Genomic DNA, 6000 nt, shown 5'->3' with positions numbered 1-6000 from the left:
TCCGACAAGGAGCAGAAAAAGGTAATATGCTAACTCTGCTAATGCTAACTCTGCTATTAGACTGTTTTCTCATCTGACGCCAACACAACAAACCTCTTCTATCACTTAAAGAAGAAACACGAAAAATAATATTTAACAGTCCAAAAAGTGCAAGGCCAAACAAGTTGTAAAAGAGCCGGGGAAAGTTGTGAAAAGGAAAACTATAGCCACCATGTGGAAAATGATCACAGGCCATTAAAATGGTGATTATGTTCCCAAAAGCTCAAGGGTTAGGTAGCATGAAGGACGTGTTTCAAGGTAGCTCTGTGGAAATGTGATTATATTTTAATTAACACTTAAAGTCTGTCCATCACTCATCACAGTTATGTGTTTGAAGAGTACTTAGAGCCTCTTTGCCCTCTCAGTCATATCTGGATAAACGTCAAGTCTTCAGACAAGACTTACAAGTCTGCCAGGACTGGCTGAGGAGAGTCGCGCCACAAGACCTTAGAGCCAGATTTCACCAAGAAGCTGAATGCTATGGTTCATCAAAGTAATGATAGATGACCTAAGCGCTGAAATGATGACTCAATAATATCATCATAATAATGAGTCAATAATATCCAAGCCAGTTAAGAAGGAAGTGGCAGCTGTTCAAAAATCGCAAAGAAAGAAAATGTCGCTTGGCAAAACAGAACCATTTCTGATCTTGAAAATGCAGCTAATGACCAGAGCAACCAGCTAACTAGCATGCAAGCTAAAATGGGAAAGCACTCTGCGGCAGTTGGGCAAGAAATGTGAAATGCAAGAAAGCATGCTCTAGGCAGAATAATGTTCAACTTGTGGGATCAGAGGGTCCCCCGACCTACAGAGCATATGGTCAAATTTGTTAAAAACTTGTTGGGGCTCAAGCAGAAACCTGGCCTAAATAGAGCCCACTACGTGCTACACGCTAAACCAAGGTAGGCTGAGCCACCACAACCAACGATAATGAGGTTGACAGTTTCAAACCAGAAATATCATTCTGTGCTGTGCTGGAGAGGCTTCCCCACTGCTACACAACAGGAAAAGGGTGTACATCCCAGACTTCACACCAGCTGGAGTGATACAGAAGGCAGATTTCATCCTGTTGAAGACTGTGTATGTATATATGTGTATATATATGTATGTATATATGTGTATATATATGTGTGTGTATATATATATATATATATATATATATATATATATATATATATATATATATACACACACACTCAACATTTGAGTTAATTAGAGGTACACCTGTGGATGCATTTTACTGCACAACTCAAACACTTTGATCGTTTGTGTGACATCATGGGAAATCAAAAGAAATCAGCCAAGATACTAGGAAGAGAGTTCTCAACCACCACAATTCTGGTTCATCTTTGGGTACAATTTCCAGATACCTGAAGGTTCAGCTGTTTTAAACATTTATACACATGGGAATGTCCTGCCATCATACTGCTCAGGAAAGAGACGGGTTCTGTGTTTCCAATTTTTTGATGTGAAATGTGCATATCAACTTCAGAAGAAAAGCAAGATCCTGTGAACATCCTGCTGAAGCTGGTCAGAGTTTCTCTAAAAAAATTCACTCTCATATTATTTGGCATTTAGCAACTAGAAATAGTTTTGGGAATCCTATGTGACCTAAAACATGAAAGGTTTAGTCTGATTTAATGTCAGACGGTGGGAAAAAATGGTCCTATGTCTTTTTGGACAGTGTATGTAAACACCTGTATGTTGCACAGCACCTTATTTGTCCTGGTTGAGCTCTGACATCACATCACCACAAATTTACAAAATGGCTCCGTTTCTCCAAACTGAGGTCACAAAGAGCTATCTAAAACAGGTGAGATATTAACTAGTCATAACTTATCCACACAAGTCCACTTCAAAAGGTCCATTTAATCAGTCAAACTGTTGCAGGAGAAAACTTTTTTTTTTAAATTATGTTTTAAAATATATCAGACTGTACTAGAATTAAACCAAATGTGTTTTGTATTCCATTAATAGTTTAATTTGCACTAGTCCTACTGTGGGAGTCATCTAATTAAAGTAATGAATGACATGGTGATTGGGTGGGTGAGTGGTTGGGGGGCTTTTAATCAGCATGAGCTTAACCCCCAACAATGAAGTACAGGGTAAAGCAGATTAATACGGGATTTACACCCATCTGCACTGCCACTGTCGAGGAAAATAAGACATAAGGAGGTTGGAAAACAAAACAAAACAACAAACATTGTGGTCCCTTTGGTGGTGAATTCTGCACAAATATGAGCAAATTTCTTTATGTGAGAAAACAGATTTTAAATGGAAGTGTGGATAGGCGGATAATTTACACAATAGTGTCAGATAACTGCATGGTTTCCAAACAAAGAATACGTGCTTCCTGCCAACACCACACATCCGGTCCAGTCCAGGACCAGTCTCCTTCCAGTCTTCCCAGCAAAACCAGTGTTGCGCTGCACAATATGAGGCGATCTGAGTACAGCATTGTCTTATTGCTGGAGTTACATTCATCGTCAAGGTCAAATTATTACAGTTATCGAAAAGTCACAAACCATAAAGAAAATGATCTCAGAGCCATTAACTATTGCAAAAGGTGGATTATAATGGTTTTGGTCGTGATCTGTTAGCAAAAAATCTCAAGAACCGCTTGACAGACTTTTTTGAAACCCTCAGAAAGAAGTCATTGGATGCACCTCTGAAACTGATTAACATTTAGAGTCAATCTGATTTTAGCCAACTAACCATAAAACACAGTAAAATGGCTAAAACTTGGTTAATTTTACAGATATTGACCTAAGACCTTTTCTCTGAGACCAATCCCCAATACATATTCTGAGTGCAAACAGATAGCTCAAAATCTTTGTCTAACAATTTGACATTGTTTACTTGGAGTCAAGTCTGTCTGTTAGTAACATATCTCATTAAGCACTGGCCAGATTTTGATGAAACTTTGAAAAAGTAATCACTGGATATGCCTCTATAACTGATTGCCTTTTGAATTCAATCCGATTCAAGACAAACGGCACACCTAATCAACATTAGCCAACACAAAAATGGCTCTAACTCGGTCAACTTTACAGGCATTGAGCTAAAATTTGATGTGGTAGTAGCTGAGACTACTTCCCATCGCATACGCTGAGCGTGACATCTCGCGATATTGCACGAGATTGCGCATAACGTTATTTTCAAGGTAGCTCTGTCTCTTTTCAACACAAGATGATCTTGGTCCAAAACTCTGCTATTAAAGGCGGCGGTCGATATGCATTCCTTGAAGGAATGCTAGGCCTTTAATTTCAATATGGCAATCATTTCAAACCTTAGGTTGCTGATTGGTGTATTATGCCAGTGCTGGCACTCACACACGCGCACGCCCGCGCGCTCAAATAATGAAAACAGGCACACACACTCACACACATTACAACCAGCTCCCCTCCTTCTACTGATATAAACAAAAAGAAACGGTACCTCGGGTGTTGTTTTCCTTCAGTTCACGGAGGGGACCATCACCGTCTGACCGGTAGATAATAGGTCAGTCACGGTCGAGCTAATATCCAGCCCTCCTTGTGTCCTTATCTGTAGAGCCCCGGTAGAAAGCAGCCGAGTCGTTGTAGCGGATTCCCGCGCGCCCCAAAGCCCTATTCATTACCGGAATACGGTATCTCCTTTATCAATAGATGAACAGCGATGATATGGCCGTTAATCTCCGTCCGCCGGTGAGCTCGGGCTGACGTCTGAAGGGCTCCTGAGGCTGGTCGACGGGAGGTGTTGAATTATTCATCAGAGGGGCGTGGCCAACACGCCGACTATCTTTTTGCGTGTGTGTCGTGTTGAGTGTGTGGCTCGCGCTGAAGTCAACAACAGCACCCCGGGTTCAGTTGATCCCGCAGCTGTTCGTGACGAAGGAACTGCAGGAGGACAACATCTAGTGGTCAGAGAGGAGAATTACACCTAAAAATAATGAAGTTATCAGACTACAGTGGGATTTCTAAATTTGAATACTGTATAAGTAATGGACCACAACTGTTGATTAATTAGGTTAAATAGGGAAACGTGATTATATATACAAGTGGAGAATATGCTGCGATTGAAGATATATATATATATATATATATATATATATATATATATATATATATATATATATCTTCAATCGCAGCATATTCTCCACTTGTAACTTCTCAAACACCGTTGAATTTTAATGTGTTTTTTTTTAACTCAAGTAATGTTGTAATTTGAACTTGTGTCTACTTGGTCTCACTCAGCTATATTCATTAAATTCAAACAAATTTACAAAAAACTTGTAATTAGTCAAATTATATTCAGATTCAGATCAGATTTATTGTCATTCAAACTTAACAATAAGAATGAAACAGATTTCGAGGGGAAAACGGACAACAAAATAACTAATTAAGCCAAGTAGGATAAAGTAAACTAAACAATGCTAAAAATCACAGCAGCAACAATGAACAGCACCAATTCAAAACAGGGCTAATGCAGCATTAAGGCCTGTTGTTAATGTGCAGTGTCCACTATTCAGGGGACACAGAGATTCAGCAGTCATACTCCATCCAGGTAGAAGCCGTTTTTCAATCTGGATGTTTTTCCCCAAATACAGCACAGTTTGTGTGAAGGGTGGGTGGGGTCACGGAGGACGCAAGTGGTTCTGGCCCTACATCTGGAGGTGTAGATGTGACTATACGATACAAGCTGCACCTGATGGTCCTCTGTGCAGACTTTCACACCCTCTGCCTTGATGCAGCTTCCAGGAGCTGAGGACACTTTCCACCCACAGCTGCAGAAGGACCTGAGTGAAAGTATAACTAGACTGGTTAAATATCTATCCATCCATCCATTTCCTTTACCCGCTTCTCCATTCCAGGTCACGGGGAGCTGGTGCCTATCCCCAGCAGTCACTGTGCGAGAGGCGGGGGACACCCTGGACAGGTCGCAAGTCCATTGCAGGGCCACATATAGACAAACAACCATTCACACTCTCACTCACATCTAAGGACAATTTTCGAGTCATCAATTAACCTAACATGCATGTTTTGGTCTGTGGAAGGAAACTGGAGTACCCCCACGTGTGCCCAGGGAGAACATGCAAACTCCACCCAGAAAGGCCCCAGGCCGGGAAGCAATCCTGCAATCTTCTTGCTGGGAGGCAACAGCTCTAACCACTACGTCACTGTGCAATATCTGAATAAACTTTATTAATTTAACTTAAAAAAAATATATATATTTATTGGTATTTATTTACTTATTTAAATGAAGGTTAAAATCAAAATGCAAATTACAGACAAAACGCCATTTGTGCATTTAACTAATTAACAATTTTTACATTGAAAAAAAATCTTTATTTTTTTTTTACAAAAAAAACAAAAAACTGATTGATCCCAGACCTGTGGAAAATTGTTTATCATTGCGAGATAAACTTGGCTAAAGCAAGGTTACCTAGAAAGATACATACTGTAAGCGTCCCACCTTATTAGCAGATATATTGCAAACATAAAACCTGTTTGCACATACAGAACCTCCAACAAATTTTATGACAGTTCCTAACTTTAACATTTACTAAATTACCTGTTTTGTTAACCCATAACAATGGAGACTAATTGTTCTCTGTTGGACACCACAGACAATGAATGAACCTTTGTTGAACCAAAGAAAATTAACTGTTTATGTAAATGTTGACATGTGTTGCCTCTAGTTAAATTTAAACAAACATTTTAGGTTGCAGTTGTTACTGAAAATCTATAGTTAATATGACTCAAATTTAACCATTTTTGCATACATTTACTAGGTAAAATACTTAAACATATTTGAATAATTTTCAAGGGCAATATTTAATAATGTTCACAATTCCTTTCTACAGTCTGTCACCACCATCAACACAGAGTATGTAACCAGAGACAGAACCGGAACCTAGAAGTTGAAACCACAAAGGATGAGCACCCCCTAGTGTTTCTCTGCTTTTACAGACCTGATGTG

The 6000-nt window shown here is 39.5% G+C and overlaps 1 protein-coding gene across 1 annotated transcript in view; it reads right to left on the bottom strand.

Moving 5' to 3' along the window:
* The window catches only part of LOC108248181 (protein TANC2), a 91507-nt gene extending 87701 nt beyond the window's left edge, over window positions 1-3806 (bottom strand). The window contains exon 1 of the mRNA XM_017436789.3: window positions 3478-3806. The gene's annotated coding sequence lies outside the window, so the exon portion shown is untranslated. The remainder of the gene's footprint in view (window positions 1-3477) is intronic.
* Window positions 3807-6000: the final 2194 nt, after the last annotated feature.

The sequence above is a fragment of the Kryptolebias marmoratus genome, linkage group LG12 (assembly GCF_001649575.2).
Source record: "Kryptolebias marmoratus isolate JLee-2015 linkage group LG12, ASM164957v2, whole genome shotgun sequence".
NCBI classification, from domain to species: Eukaryota; Metazoa; Chordata; class Actinopteri; order Cyprinodontiformes; family Rivulidae; genus Kryptolebias; species Kryptolebias marmoratus.
The sequence above is the reverse complement of the archived record's forward strand: the minus strand, read 5'-3'. Positions and strand labels throughout refer to the sequence as shown.